Genomic DNA, 17,511 nt, shown 5'->3' on the forward strand with positions numbered 1-17,511 from the left:
TATCAGCAGCATATGTTTGTATGGGCATTTTGGGACGTGTGTGCATATGTATGTATATATATATATATATATATATATATATATATATATATATATATATATGTGTGTGTGTATATATATATATATGTGTGTGTGTGTGTGTGTGTGTGTGTGTGTATATATATATATATATATATATATATATATATATATATATATACACACACCTCAGTATTTATTGATACATATATATAGTATCTCCATACATATCTCTCTCTCTCTCTCTCTCTCTCTCTCTATGTATATGTTTCTTTTCAGATATATTAGTAGATACCAATCCTTCCTAATTGCACAGTGTCTCTTCCCTATTGTAAGCTGGCTGTAAAGAAGGGTATGTTTGAGAAAATATCCTAAAACCCTACATCTGTGGTGGCTTACTGGTGAATTGCATTGGTTATAGTTTGCTGGGTCCTGGGTTCAAGACTTGCAAGGGTTGTTTATTTTGTTGCTAAGCAGAGCAAGGAATGTTGGATACAGAGTGATTAAGACAGTTTTGAGCAGCTTTAAGTGGGTTTGTGCATGTTTGCCCAACAGTAAACGGTGCTAATGTATGGTTAAACGAATAGGTGCTTACACTGTGTAGGCTTCGCTTAGCAGTGCACAAATCTGCTTAGTATTTACATTTAAGCAATGCATAAACCTGCTAAGCATAGTTCTGCCCTGGTAACCAGTGATCACTTTCCAGTCTGATAAAATAGCAGGGTAATGACATATTTAATAAGTGTGTTTAATTTCCTGTACATAACATGCTTCTATGTGCTGTCATTACAGTAGCAAGGGGTGTGACTATACTGTTTGGAACACCTGGGTATACATGGGTAGTACCACAATCTTTTTATCTTTGTATTTGTTTTATACATGGATAGTATCCCAGGTTATATTTAGACACACTTGCATGTTACACCAGCTACAGTGCACTGGTTGACAAAAATAGTTTAACACATATGATATCATTGCATTAATACTTTTAACAGTGCTTTTCAAAGTAAAAGCAGATTGCAGATGGTAGTACTAGAACCATACACCCCTGCATACAAAGCTGGTACTCTGAGTACTGACTATCTTGTTCTTGGTGTTTGAGCTGTATGTATTTATGTATCTCCTGTTGGATATTGATCTGATATTTTGAAATAAACTGCAGACTACTATGTTTTCTGAACACATCATTGAGGACTGCTGTCATGTAGCAATGGCATACCTTTCAGTTTCAGACGTCTATCTTTCAAAACATTCATCCTAATGCATAACCTGTTGGCTATCTACTTTCTTGGCTATCTACTTTCTGTCTGTTCACTGTACAGCTGTGCAGATGTCAGGTATTGCTAAGGCCATACCACTATGTAGGTGCCCACACAGTATTATGCTATGGGCCTGCACACTGCTGCTAGTTCCGACATATGGGACATTCCTTAATGTGGGCCTTGCCCCTTTTCCTTGCCTGTGTGAGGGACATTACAGAGGTGGTGGGCTACAGATTCACATACAGTAGATGGCAATACATCACAGGACAGGACATGTGGAGACAGCCAAGCAAAATGGGGGACATATCCACAGATTTGTGAACAGATTCTGTGTCATCAGTGCTGTTATACACATGGCGGATTGATAGATTGACAGGGTTTGTGTGGACATGCTTTAGTGAGTGACTTCATGACTCACAGTGATACATCTCTGGCATACCTCTCCAGTGGTATGCTGTCCACAGACTGGCCACATGTTTGCCTGTTATATTTTGTCTGTCCTCCAGACAGTTGGTGTCCTTGGTAAATCAGTCATGGACTCTGGGGAATGCAGTCAGTAAATACTCAAATCTATTGGTATTGTTGACGTCATATTCCTCATAAAGGATATTACAACAAGCCCAGTAACATCTGCAACTGTCTCAATGTATGACAGCAATATGTCCAATCTACCCCTGTGTTTGCCTCTGTCCCCAAATGTTGTCAAGCTTTGTCCAGATGTCAATGAGGTGCAGACATATTCATTATCATTATTTCTTGACTTCATTCCTGCTACCATCCCAGTGATGTAGTAGACCCAGAGACATGTCAGGGAAGAGGCCATAGATATGAGTCCTCAGCCTGTACATTCTGAGGTGAACTGTATATGTGAGAGGCCTGTGTATGTCTGGTCATTGTTTACAGACTGTCATGGTTGTGTACACATGTCATGTGTACATGTTATTTGGGGGGTTTATACTGGAACAATGAAGGCTGATAAGTCCGAAGCTCACAACTTTGAACTTCAAACTCTGAAAGCTGACATTGAACCGCAGAATGGGGATCACCATAGAGTACGGGAAGGGAAGATTTCCCTTTACTGCACTATAGTGCAATCTGGAAGTTGGCATATTTAAGTAGCAGGGGTGTGGGGGGGCGCAGGGAGGCTTGTCCCCTTGCATAGAGCATTTTTTTTTTGGGTAGTTAGTATTTTTTTTTTGTCTGTTCGATGTTGTCAGCATTCGAGGTTTGCAGTTTGAAGTTGTGAGCTTCTGACTTGTAAGCTTTTGATCATCTGATATAGACCCTTATTTGGGCTATGTATGGAGGGGGGGGTGGATGTAAGTGTTATGGCTCCTTCTTTATCTGACTGTGCATGCTGCTCCAGTTTCTGCTGATCTATTGACTGTATGTGTTTGTAGGGGCAGACTGAGACATGTCCTGTACCAAGGTCAGGATTCAGACTACACTGAGAATTGGGACTGTATATGTCGGGCTAGTGTGTGGGTGGCAAACAATGATGTATTTGTTTACGCAGCTCATATACTCTACTGTTCACTTGACTTACCAGTATGTGACTGTGAATCTGGTGATATTGATTTTGAATATGCACTTTCACACTGGTGCCTGTTTGTCAGTGCTGTTACATCCCCGTAGTGCCTGATATACTTGCAAATACATGTGTAACTACCCATAGCAGATTCCCTAGTTCAATTACTTGTGCTGTTTCATTAAATATATGTTAGAGCACACAGGAGGGTGTTACTACAGCAACTGTGTTAGCTTATCTATGCCAGTACTTCAGATATATCCCCATTTTCATGGCTTCCACCCACCACTTTGTCATCCTTGGTCCGGATTCATTGCAGAAAGGAGTTCTGAGCATACCTGTCAACTGATTGGATTGTTTCAGGATGTCCAGGTTTATTGCTCATATTTCTGGTCTGTTTTACAGATTATTATAATTTCTCTGGAAAATCACTGTAATGCTATGAGTGTTGTCAGAAAATGAGGACATACATTTCATTTACCTATCTCACATCCATCAGAATATGTATGCTGAAACAAACTGTGTCACTCTGTCAGGAAAAGTACAGGTGGACAATGACCTCTTCCTTTCTGGATGCTAATGCGTTAGTACTGAGATGTGCCACATAGAAGGACTTTGAGAGTAGCAATGTGGTGGTCAAGAGACATTGCTGTCAGCCTGTGTACCTAGATCTGTTATAACACCTTCTTTGTTCAGGGGACTACCATCGATGTGGTAATTCATGGGAACAGGATTTTCCCCAAAGGGGATGACAACATATATTCTGACATTGAGCTTAAGGCTATGACTCTGACACCAATCATTGGTCTCAGTGAGGCCTTTCAGTAGGATGCCAGCATCACTTGGGTAGTTAATAATAGCTCCTAATTTGCAATTGTCTGCAAACTTTGTCAGCCAGAGTCCCTTCATGTTGGCATGGACTTCAGAGAAGTTGATACCAAACATGAGATGACCCAGGACAAAACCATGTGGGACTCCACTTATGACTGATCAGCAGTCTGACATGGAGTCAGCTATTTCCACACTGTGAGTTCTATCTATGACCCAGTTTGCAACCCACCTAGTGATAAGGGGTTGATGCCTACCTTAGTGAGTGTTTGCATGATTCCTAAGTGGGGAATGTTATCAAAGGCTTTGCCCAGATCAAGGTAGGCTGTATGTGCCACCTTGCCTTCATCCACAGCTCAGGTGACTGACTCCAAGAAGCTGACCAGGTTGATTGAGCAGGTATGACCTACCCTTCACAAATGTAAACTGTTTGGGATCCTGAGTCTGCAGATTCCCATATCCCTGTTTATTAGGTGCATGATGATACATTCCATAGCTTTGCATAACAGACTTGTCAGGCAGTTGGGGCAATATTTACCAGGGTCTGTAGTCGCACCTCATTTGTGGTGAGGGTTGACTGTAGCAGTGCACAATTCAGTAGGTACAAAGGATGAGGTGAGGCTGTGCTTGAACAGGGCACACAGGTGAGGTGCCAGGCCACTCTGTAGTTCATGTAGAACACAGCCAGGGATATTGTAAGGTCCCATAGAAGTTGTATTCTTGGCCTTGGACAGTGGTGTTTTAACCTGTGCAGCAGTAATACTGGGTGCCTGGCAGTGTACTGGTATTGTGATTGGTCCTTTGGGGGGGGGTGAGAGGGGTGAAGTTTGCAATCAATATGTCATCCAGTATATTGGCAATATTTGTTGGCTCAGTCTAGGGGGTACCATTGTATAGTAGCTCAGAGCAAATCTTGGTATTACCATGGAGATTCTTTACATAACTGTATGATGCCTTGTGGTTGTCTTTACTATGTGCTCCAATTCTGTTTTCACAGCTAACTTTGTAGTATTTGATGAGCGATCTCAACTTTTAATTGAGGTTGATAAGGGTTTTTTTCAGTCTTGGAACTTCACCTTATTCCCTCCTTCTGTTGTAGGGTTTCTTTATGGCCGGAGATCAACAGATTGGCTTCCTTTTTTGAAGGTGAGGGTCCTGGTTCTACTGGGTATAGAGGTATCCATGCATTTGTGTACATCTTCATAATGCATTGTTGTTTGATTCAGCTGTCATGCAACTAGTCTCCATTTGCTTGTCTGTGGAGGGGTTAGCCACTTTTGTTTTTAGGAGGCCATCATTAGCTTTGGAAAGGCTTTTCATGGTGGTTACCTGTGCAGGGGGAGGGGCTGTGGATTTCCAAAGTGATTAATTTGTGTTAAGATATAACAGGGGAGGAGTTGATTATTGGTGTACAGCAACAGTCACCCATGTTAGCAAAGACCAGGTCGATGTGATGGGCAGGTGCATCGATACATAGGTTCATAGGTAGGTACTAGGCTATTGGCCCTAGGGCCTATATAAACCTAGCCAAAATGTACCCTGGCTTTCACCACCCAAGAAAATTATTTTCCTGTGCCACTGTTAAGCAGAGCCACAGAAATGATCCCTGGGGTGAATTTACTATCTCCCATCCAATCATCAAACTTTTTCTTGAAGAGTGCTAATGAGGAGCTTTGTTTTATATAGATAGGTAGTTTGTTCCAGAGTATGGGAAGTCTCTGGGAAAGGAATCTATCCCTCCAGCATTTTCTGTTTATTGTGGTGACAAGGTTTAGGTCCCTAGAGCATGTAGCTCGGAGGGATTGGGATTTCTTTAAGTGGAGCATGTCCAAAAGCACCAGATTTGAGATAGCTTTGTGTGTTAGGCAGAGATCGCCTCTGAGAAGGCGATATGCAATGAGTAAAGCTGCAGTTTTTTGAGACGGTCTGCATACGGCGTCTGTTTGAAGCTGGTAATCCTCTTTGTGAGGTATTTCTGCGTACTTTCCAGTTGTTGTAGATGTCTTGTGAGGTACATACCAAAAGGGGCATTGTACTCTATAAGGGTCTATATTAGATCAGCGAACACTTAAACAAGCAAACACTGATTGATCGACCTTATTTTAGCAAATGTTCAAAATATTGACGCAACAGAAACTGACATTTTTTCCTAGGGAAAGAATTTGGTTGTCCGTTTCTGTTGCTTCGGTATTTTCAGTGCTGTGGTGGAAAATTACAGGTCGGATTCAGGTAAGTGTGCGATTGTGTGGATGTGAGTGCTAGGGTGGGTTAGGTGAGCTAGGGATAGGGCATGGGTTAGGTATGTGTGCAATTTTGTGGACATGAGGGTTAGGGCAGGTTTAGTTGAGCTAGGGTTAGGGGGTGGGTGAGGTGAGTGTGCGATAGTGACAGACCTTAGGGTTAGGGTTTGGGTTAAGGTAAGTGGATAGTTAGTGGTGTGTGCATAGTTTAGTGTAGGGTTAGGTGTCAGATTTTAGGTGTATGTGTGGATTTCTGTTTGTTTGGTGTGCTTGTGTTGTGTGTATGTGTTTTGGATCAGTGATTTTTTTTCCTAGGAAAAAATTCGCTGATCTGACAGTTTGAGATTGTAAGCTTTTGCTTACATAAGGTCGATCAATCAGCGTTCACTTTTTTAAGCATTCACTGATCTAATATGTCTAATGAGTGATGAGTAGAGGGGAACAATGACCTCTTTTTTCCTGGATGAGAAGCCTTTTTTGTTGAGGTGTGCCATGTAGAAGGATTTCCTGACTACTGTGGCGATGTGATTATCAAAGGAGAGACTACTGTTCACCTGTGTCCCAAGGTCTCCTATAACACTTTCGTTGTTAAGTAGACCACCTCCTATGTGGTAGTTCATGGGTACAGAGTTTTTACCAAAAAGGATGACAGTGCACTTTTTGGCATTGAGCTTCAGGCCATGGCTTTGACACCAGGTATCTGTCTCAGCGAGGCCCTTTTGTAGGATGTCCACATCTTTTGGAGTTTTGATTATGGCTCCTAGTTTGCAGTCATCTGCGAACTTAATTAGCCAAAGACCTTCTGTGTTAGCCTGTACTTCAGGGAAGTAGATACCAAACAGGAGAGGACCCAGGACTGAACCCTGTGGTACTCCACTTGTCACTGGTCTGAAGTGGGATTTGGAGTCTGCTACTTTCACAGTGTGGGTTCTGTCTGTGAGCCAGCTGGCAACCTATCTTGTGACATAGGGATTTATACCTAGTTTAATGAGTTTATCTATAATTCCAGAGTGGGGGATGGTGTTGAAAGCCTTGGTGAGATCTAGATAGGCTGTGTGAACCACCTTACCCTCATCTACGGCTTTGGTGACTGCTTCAAAGAAGTCTATCAGGTTTAGGAAACATGATCTGCCTTTTACAAACCTGGACTGGGTGGGGTCCAGTGTTTGGAGATTACCACTGTCATTGTTTATAAGTTCCATGATGATATGTTCCATAGCCTTGCAGACCAGGCTCGTCAGGCTAATGGGGCAGTAGTTTCTAGGGTCCGTGGTGGCTCCCCCTTTGTGGAGTGGGATAACCGTCACTGTGCAACATTCAGTGGGCACATAGCCTGAGGAGAGGCTATGGCTGAACAAGGTACTTAAGTGAGTTGCTAGTTCATTCTGTAGTTCATGTAGAATGCAGCCTGGGATGTTGTCAGGTCCCATGGAGGGACTATATTAGAACACCGAACATTCAAAATGTCGAGTGTTTTAATATCGAACCCTAGCAATTGAAAAAAAAATATCGAACATTCGGAACAGCGAAGTTTTTCCTAGGGAAAAAAATCGCTGTTCCAAAACACATACACACATGACAAGCACACCAAACAAACAGCAATCCACACATATACACCTAAACTCAAACACCTAACCCTACACTAAACTATACAAACACCACTAACTATCCACTTACCTTAACCCAAACCCTAACCCTAAGGTCCGTCACTATCGCACAGTCACCTCACCCATGCCCAAACCCTAACTCACCTAACCCACCCTAACCCACACGTGCACACAATCGCACACTTACCTGACCTGTGCCCTAACCCTAACTCACCTAATCCACCCTAACCCACACGTCCACACAATCGCACACTTGCCTGAACCCGCCCTGTAACTTTCCATGAGAGCGCGGAAAATACTGAAGCAAAAGAAACAGACAACCTAATTCTTTCCCTAGGAAAGAATTTGGTTTCCTGTTACTTCGATATTTTCAGCGTTTGCTGAAAACGGGTCAATATTAGAACACCCGACATTTCAAATGTTTGGTGTTCTAATACAGACCCCCCCATGGATGATGTGTTCTTGGCTTTGGAGAGTGTGTTTTTTACCTGTGTAGCCATGATTACAGGAACTTTGCATTCTTCCGGTATAGAGATGGGCCCTTTAGGGGATGAGATGGGGGTAAAGTTAGCACTGAACCTATCTGCCAGGATGTTGGCAGTATCAATTGGTTCTGTATATTTAGTGCCATTGTGTTGTAACTCAGAGCAGATCTGAGTGTTGTCATTGAGATTCTTGACATAGCTATAGAATGCTTTGAGATTGTCTTTAGAGTCAGTGGTGATTTTATTTTCGTAACTAGCTTTGGAGGATTTTATGAGGGATCTCAGCTTCTTACTGAGGCTGACCAGGGAGTTCCTCCAATCATGGGATTTTACACTTTTTTGCAACAGTTTCATTCTTCTGTTGTAGAGTTTGTTTATGGCAGGGAACCACCAGATTGTCTTCCTTTTTTGGAGGATAGCATCTTGGTTCTGTTAGGGACTGCACGATCCATGCACTCGTGTAAGTGCTTATAAAGTGCATTTGTGTAGGAATCAGCAGTCATACCTCTATTGTCTGTCAGCATAGATATCGTGAAGTTTGCCACTTCTGTCTTAAGAAGCAAGAAGTTGGTTTTGGAGAAATTCTTATGGTGGTTTCCCTAATGGGGGGTGGGGGCGGGATGTGGATGTCTAGGGTGATTAGCTTGTGGTCAGATCTGACCAACGAGGAGGAATTGACCTCTGGTGTGGAGCACTGGTTGCCCATGTTGGTAATAACCAGGTCTAGGATATTGCTGCCCCTGGTGGGGGTGTGGATAAGTTGATCCAGGGCATTGGAATTTATGAATTCCAGCAAACGTTGAACACAAGAGTTGGTACATGAGTAGTTTTCCCAGTTAATGGTGGGGTAGTTGAAATCACCCATTATTAGAGGAGTGGGAAACCTGGGGCATGGTGTGGTATCTGTAACAAGCTACAGTTTGGATTGTGGTCTTGCCAAGAGTTAGTTGCACTTGGATAATCTTGGATGCATTATGCTGAGCAACTAGCCTGGAGATGTGGATATTCTTAATAAATATAGACATGCCTCCGCCTTTAGTGTTTCGGTCCAGGTTAGGTGGCCAAAAGGTGTGGTATGAATTATAGCCTGGTAATGCAGGGGTACTCTCTGGAGCCTTGAACCAGGTCTCTGTCACTCCACAGATGTCGATGTTCTCCATTTTAAGGAGTGCCTCGAGTGAGTGCATTTTGATGTTTAGACTTTTAGCATTGAGTAGCAATACCCTCAGATTCTGCTTGCTTGTACGTGTGACAGTGGTGAATTTGTCATTTGAACCTTGCCTAAAAAGGCACTATAGGGTTGGCTAGAGCCTTAGCCAGTATCCGGAATCCCAGGGGTGACAGGTGCAGGCCATCTCTGGCAAAGCATCGTGGTTTGTCAATCATGTCATCCCAGGCAGACAGATACTGGATCCCATTAGAATGACACCAGAAGCTTAACCAATTGTTGGAGTCAATCATTTTGTCCTTGCACTGTGGTATCATTCTGGTTGATGGCAAGATGCTACTCAGGGCTAGGGTCATACCTGCTTGGGCTACAAGATCAGACAGCTCCTCCATGACCCTTTTCATGTAGTCCAGGGAGATATGGCTCAGGTCATTCACACCAACATGGACAATGACAGAGTCATATTTGTACTTTTTGTGGAGTGACCTGATTGCATGTGTTATGTAGAGGATCCTGGTACCCGACAGGCAGTTGACAGTAACTTTCTCTTTGTTTAGCCTGGTGAGTGGAACATCAGTGTGCCTGACTATAGAGTCACCTATGACTAGAGTGTTGGGTACATTATCATGCCTTATGGGCTGTGGTTGAGTGGCACACTGAGTTTGTGGGCTATGTATCATATGGGTTGTGTTGGGGGGTGGAGGTTGCTTGGGTTTCTGCTTTGGAGGTCCCTGTTGCTTGGGCAGGTTTTTACTGAGAGCCTTCGCGAATGTAGGTGCATGTTTTGTGTTTCTATGTGTGTGTTTTGGTGGTGTAGGCTTTGAGGGACTATGTGATGAATGTGGTGTGGTGCAAGTGTTTTCCTTCTACTATTGACTGTCTAGTCCAGTCTTGGGTGAAGAGAGATTTACTTCCAGTTTGACTATATAAGTGCATCTCTCACAGGTTGTAGTATTGGGTGGTAGGAGGAGAGGGTTGTCTGTGTACACGAGGCAAATGCTGCATTGCCCCAAGATGCCCAGATTCATCAGGTAAACAGGAGAAAACACCGGGAGCTGATCCTTAGACATGCCTGGATAGGTGCTTATTTGTTAAGTACTAAAAACTGTTTTCCTCTAGACAAGTGAGAAAAGTTGAGTGCTGTAGTAATTTGTAGCTTATTTAGGTTCATAGGTTCATAGGTAGGTACTAGGCTATCTGCCCGAAGGCATTTATAAGCCTAGCCAGAATGTCTTGGCTTTCACCACCCCCTTAGACTAGTTAGTGCTTACAACGAGTTCTGAACAAGTGCTAAGCTCAAAGAAACTGACTTGAGTGCTGAAACTAAAAAAACTGGCTAGTTCTAATAAACAAAATTAAGCTAGAAGGTTTTCCTCCAACACAGAAAGGCTTGGAGGCTCAGAAGCCCATAAACAGTCTTGGACACAGCAAATCTGTATCCAGACTAGACTACTCACAAGAAAGGCAGGAAACAAGCTTAGAAACATTTTTTCTTTTTTTTTTAAGTGGAAAGAGGGAAAGGAGGAACAGAAACTAAGTGGATTGGCCTTCTCAAATGTTCTCCCTGCATTAGGTAGAATGATGTAATAACACTAGACTGGGAGGAGTGTCCCACATCAAATTTACAGTAAGGGCGGCCAAATGCAAAGCCACCAACTAAAAGTACAACATACAAATAGGGAGAGGGTGTGAAACAAACTGCAGAAATGTTTCTCACAGCAGAAAAGCAACAGTGAGCCTGAAAGTTTTAAACAGATAAAGGAGCCTCTAGAGAAAGCTTTTAAATGCAAACAAGCTATATGACACTCTCCATGGCAGGAGATCAGAATCAAACAACCCAAGAAGATGCTTAATAAAAGTGGACAAATTCCAGTTAATACCTCACATACAGTGAAACTAGCTAGAAAAGTATGCAGCAGACAAAGTGATATAAATACCTCGAAAAAATAAGCAAAAATGCAGGATACTTAATGTTATATATTATAGATCCAGTTTGCTCAGTGTCCTTCCTTCGATTAGCTCAGTGTGAAATGGCAGAAATACTCACAAACTTAACTTCTTAGGTAAAATCGAACAGAAAACAAAACCAATGAACAAAAAAGCGAAGCAAGTCCAAAAGAACCTCCGGAAACAGGATAGGTAGTATTAACGTATTTTATTAAGAACGTTTTCGCTTCTGTGCAACAGAAGCTTCTTCAGACAAGAAAAAGAAGCACCAAAACCACTTTTTAAATACTAAAAGTGTGATCCCATATAAAGACCAGCTATTAACAAGATAAGGTGCACATCTAAAGTCTAAAATAGCATTTGTATTTTAAAGTGACAGAGGTATTACAGGCTTCATTTAACCCAAAGCAGTCTAATAAAAACTAAATTATTGTTAACCAGTTTTTATTATATGGGATCACACTTGTTTAGTCAAGATTTTTTATTGTATGCATTTACTAATATGCCTTAAAAAGGCGTTTTACTGTTGGCTAGCTTTTATTAGGCTGTTTTACAAAAGCACAACGCTACCTTCGAGCAGTGAAGTGGTTATATAATAATTTCTTAATATGGTTTTAAATGGGTTATTTATGCTAATGTACACATACTCTTTTGTTAAATGGTGGTTTTGGTTACCACCTTGGTTGTCAAGGAAATGACATCACGTCAGCAAAAATGTTAGTATTTAAAAAGGGGTTTTGGCGCTTCTTTTTCTTGTCTGAAGAAGCTTCTGTTGCACAGAAGCGAAAATGTTCTTAATAAAATACGTTAATACTACCTATCCTGTTTCCGGAGGTTCTTTTGGACTTGCTTCGCTTTTTTGTTCATAACTTCTTAGGTAACAGAAAGTTGAAACCTGAGACAACTTTAAAAAAAAGCTCAAAAGAACCAATGAGATGCTTACATTAAGCTGTAGTCCAGGTGACCCCCAGTCAGCCAATGACCTTAAACAATCCTCTCTCACTGAAATGCCTAATGGCTTTGGCTAAACCAAGATGTCCTTCAACATGTGCTCAGACACACAGTCTCCACAAATACTAGGCCCAAACACAAACCTGAATATCCACAATGCTACAAATATCCACACTACTTAGGTAGAAACAAACTGCAGAAATGTTTCTCACAGCAGAAAAGCAGCAGTGAGCCTTTAAATGAAAGGTTTAAAGAGATAAATGAGCCTCTAGAGGAAGCTTTTAACTGCAAACAAGTTATATGACACTCTCCTTGACAGGAGATCAGAATCAAACAACCCAAACAGATGCTTAATAAAAGTGTAATATTTCTAGTTAATACCTCACACACAGTGAAACTAGCAAGAAAAGTATGTAGTAGAAAAAGTGCTATAAATAACTTGAAAAAATAAAACAACAGGATACTTAATGTTATATATTAGAGATCTAAGATTGCTCTGTCTCCTTCCTTTGATTACGTCAGTGTGAAATGGCAGAAACACTCACGAACTTAACTTCTTAGGTAACAGAAAGTTGAAACCTGAGACAACTTTATAAAAATAGCCAGCACCCAGGAGAATCTAGACCGGTTTCAGCACAAGGCTTTCTTCAGTAGTAAAAATGTACTACTGAAGAAAGCCTTGTGCTGAAACCAGTCTAGTTTCAGGTTACAATAAAGTTATAAACTTTAGATTCTCCTGGGTGCTGGCTATTTTTATTTGGATCTACCGTGCTTGCTTGCCTGACATCAGCTTAACTTGCTAGCTTCTTTTCTATACACAACTTTATAAAAAGCAAAAAAGAACCAATGAAGTGCTTACTCTAAGCTGTAGCCCAGGTGACCCCAGTCAGTCAATGACATTAAACAATCCTCTCTCACTGAAATGCCTAATGGCTTTGGCTAAACCAAGATGTCCTTCAACATGTTCTCAGACACACAGCCTCCACAAACACTAGGCCCAAACACAAGCCTGAATATGGGCAATGCTACAAATATCCATTATACTTAGGTAGAAACAAACTGCAGAAATATTTCTCACAGCAGAAAAGCAGCAGTTAGCTTTTAAATTAAAGTTTTAAACAAATAAAGGAGCTTCTAGAGAAATTTTTCAGCTGCAAACCAGTTATATGACACTCTCCTTGGCAGGAGACCAGAATCAAACAACCCAAGCAGATGTTTAATAAAAGTGAACAATTTCCGGTTAATAGCTCACACACAGTGAAACTAGTTAAAAAAGTATGCAGTAGACAAAGTGCTATAAATAACTTGAAACAATAACCAAAAAAAGGATACTTAATGTGATGTATTATAGATCCAAGTTTTCTCAGTGTCCCTCCTTCGATTAGCTCAGTGTGAAATGGCAGAAACACGCACAGACTTAACATTTTAGGTAATAGAAAGTTGAAACCTGAGACAAGTTTGAAAAAAATCTCAAAAGAACCATTGAGGTGCTTACTCCAAGATGTAGTCCAGGTGACCCCAGTCAGCTAATGACCTTAAGCAATGCTCTCTCACTGAAATGCCTAATGGCTATGGCTAAACCAAGATGTCCTTCAACATGTGCTCAGACAAACAGGCTCTACAGACACTAGGCCCAAACACAAGCCTGACTATCCAGAATGCTAAAAATATCCACACTACGTAAGTAGAACCAAACTGCAGAAATGTTTCTCACACCAAAAAAGCAGCAGTGAGCCTTGAAATGAAAGTTTTAACCAGATAAAGGAGCCTCTAGAGAAAGCATTTAACTTCAAACAAGTTATATTACACACTCCTTAGCAGGAGATCAGACTCAAACAACCCAAAAAGATGCTTAATAAAAGTGGACAATTTCCAATTAATACCTTACAAACAGTGAAACTAGCTAGAAACGTATGCAGTAGAAAAAGTGCTATAAAAAACTCAAAAAAAAAAAAAAAAGCAAAAAAACAGGACACTTAATGTTATATATTACCGATCAGAATTTGCTCAGTGTCCTTCCTTCGATTAGCTCTGTATGAAATGGTAGAAACACTCACAAACATAACTTCTTAGGTAGCAGAAAGTTGAAACCTGAGACAGCATTGAAAAAAGCTCAAAAGAACCAATGAGGTGCTTACTCTAAGCTCTAGTTCAGGTGACCCCAGTCAGCCAATGACCTTAAACAATCCTCTCTCACTGAAATGCCTAATGGCTCTGTCTAAACCAAGATGTCCTTAAACATGTGCTCAGACACACAGCCTCCACAAACACTAGGCCCAAATACAAGCCTGAATGTCCACAATGCTACAAATATCCACACTACTTAGGGAGAAACAAACTGCAGAAATGTTTCTCACAGCAAAAAGCAACAGTGAGCCTTTAAATGAAAGTTTTAAACAGATAAAGGAGCCTCTAGAGAAAGCTTTTAACTGCAAACAAGTTATATGGCTCTCTCCTTGGCAGGAGAAAAGAATCAAACAACCCAAACCGATGAGTAATAAAAGTGGACAATTTCCAGTTAATACCTCACAAACGGTGAAAGTAGCTAGAAAGATATACAGTAGACAAAGTGCTATAAATAACTCAAAAAATAAGCAGAAAAACAAAACACTTGTTATATATTATAGATCCGAGATTGCTCAGTGTCCTTCCTTTGATTAGCTCGGTGTGAACTGGCAGAAACACTCACAAAATTAACTTCTTAGGTAACCGAAAGTTGAAACCTGAGACAACTTTAAAAAAAAGCTCAAAAGAACCAATGAGGTGCTTACTCTAAGCTTAAGTCCAGGTGACACTAGTTAGCCAATGACCTTAAACAATCCTCTCTCACTGAAATGCCTAATGGCTTTGGCTAAACCAAGATGTCCTCCATTATGTGCTCAGGCAGAAAGCCTCCACAAACACTAGGCCCAAAAACAACCCTGAATATGGACAATGCTAACAATATCCACACTATGTAGGTATAAACAAACTGCAGAAATGTTTCTGACAGCAGAAAAGCAGAAGTGAGCCTTTAAATGAAAGTTTTAAACAGATAAAGGCGCCTCTAGAGAAAAATTTTAACTGCAAACAAGTTATATGACACTCTCCTTGGCAGGAGATCAGAATCAAACAACCCAAAAAAATGCTTCACAAAAGTGAACAATTTCCTCACACACAGTGAAACTAGTTAGAAAAGTATGCAGTAAACAAAGTGATATAAATACCTCAAAAAATAAGCAAAAATGCAGGATACTTAATGTTATATATTATAGATCCAGTTTGCTCAGTGTCCTTCCTCCGATTAGATCAGTGTGAAATGGCAGAAACACTCACAAACTTAACTTCTTAGGTAACAGAAAGTTGAAACCTGAGACAACTTTAAAAAAAAGCTCAAAAGAACCAATGAGCTGCTAACTCTACACTAAGCTGTAGTCCAGGTGACCCCAGTCAGCCAATGACCTTAAACAATCCTCTCTCCCTGAAATGCCTAATGGCTTTGGCTAAACCAAGATGTCCTTCAACATGTGCTCAGACACACAGCCTCCACAAACACTAGGCCAAAATACAAGCCTGAATATCCACAATGCTACAAATATCCACAATGCATAGGCAGTAACAAACTGCAGAAATGTTTCTCATAGCAGAAAAGCAGCAGTGAGCTTTTAAATGAAAGTTAAAAAAAAAAATAAAGGAGCCTGTAGAGAAAGTTTTAATGGCAAACAAGTTATATGACATTCTCTTTGGCAGGGGATCAGAATCCCAAACAGATGCTTCACAAAAGTAGACAATTTCCAGTTAATACCACATACACAGTGAAACTAGCTAGAAAAGTATGCAGTAGACAAAGTGCTATAAATAATTCAAAAAATAAGCAAACAAAACAGGATACTTAATGTTATATATTTTAGATCCGAGTTTGGTCAGTGTCCTTCCTTTGATTAGCTCAGTGAGAAATGGCAGAAACACTCACAAACTTAACTTTTTAGGTAACAGAAAGTTGAAACCTGAGACAGCTTTAATTAAAAGCTCAAAAGAGCCAATGAGCTGCTAACTCTAAGCTTTAGTCCAGGTGAGCGCAGTGAACCAGTGACCTTAACAATCCTCTCTCATTGAAATGCCTAATGGCTTTAGCTAAACCAAGATGTCCTTCAACATGTGCTCAAACACAAAGCCTCCACAAACACTGGGCCCAAACACAAGCCTGAATATCCACAACTCTACAAATAAACACACTACTTAGATAGATAAAAACTACAGAAATGTTTCTTACAGCAGAAAAGCAGCAGTGAGCCTTTAAATGAACATTTTCAACAGATAAAGGAGCCTCGAGAGAAAGCTTTTAACTACAAGCAAGTTATATGACACCTGCCTTGGCAGGAGATCAGAATCAAACAACCAAAGCAGATGCTTAATAAAAGTGGACAATTTCCAGTTAATACTTCACACACAGTGAAACTACCCAGAAATGTAAGCAGTAGACAAAGTTCTATAAATAATTCAAAAAAATAAGCAACAAAACAGGATACTTAATGTTATATATTATTGATCCGAGTTTGCTCAGTGTTCATCCTTCGATTAGTTCAGTGTGAAATGGCAGAAACACTAACAAACTTAACTTCTTAGGTAACAGAAACTTGAAACCTGAGACAACTTTAAAAATAAGATCAAAAGAGCCAATGAGGTGCTAACTCTAAGCTTTAGTCCAGGTGACCCCAGTGAACCAATGACCTTAACAATCCTCTCTCACTGAAATGCCTAGTGGCTTTGGCTAAAACAAGATGTCCTTCAACATGTGCTCAAACACAAAGCCGCCACAAACAGTAGGCCCAAACACAAGCCTGAATATCCACAATGCTACAAATATCCACACTATTTAGAAACAAACTGCAGAAATGTTTCTCACAGCAGAAAAGCAGCAGTGAGCCTTTAAATTAATGTTTTAAACAGATAAAGGAGCCTCAGGAGAAAGCTTTTAACTACAAGCAAGTTAAATGTCACCCTCCTTGGCAGGAGATCTGAATCAAACAACCCAAAAAGATGCTTCACAAAAGTGGACAATTTCTAGTTAATACCTCATACACAATGAAACTAGCTAGAAAACTATGCAGTAGACAAAGCGCTATAAATAACTCGAAAAATAGGCAAACAAAACAGGATATTTAATGTTATATTTTTTTGACCATTTGTGTTCCTTCCCTTTTTCCTGGAAAACAGAAACCTAAAAATTCTTCTTAAATCAAAAAATTAAACCAAAAAACCCTTTTAAAAAATCAAAAAACCCTAGGGCACCAAGCTGTAGCCCTGCCCCATCACCAATATTAAACAACCCCCAGAAATGTTCTTTGGGAAAAAGATGCCTTAAATTTAAAAACCCCCAAAAAAGGCCCAAAAAAGCCCTTTTTCAAACAAATATACACTCTTTGAGAAAAAAATCAAAACCACAGAGAAAAAAGTGATTTAAAAAAATTTTTTAAAAAAATAAAAGCCCCAGAAAA

The sequence above is a fragment of the Protopterus annectens genome, chromosome 2.part1, assembly GCF_019279795.1.
Source record: "Protopterus annectens isolate FY-2018-M chromosome 2.part1, PAN1.0, whole genome shotgun sequence".
Lineage (NCBI taxonomy): Eukaryota > Metazoa > Chordata > Ceratodontiformes > Protopteridae > Protopterus > Protopterus annectens.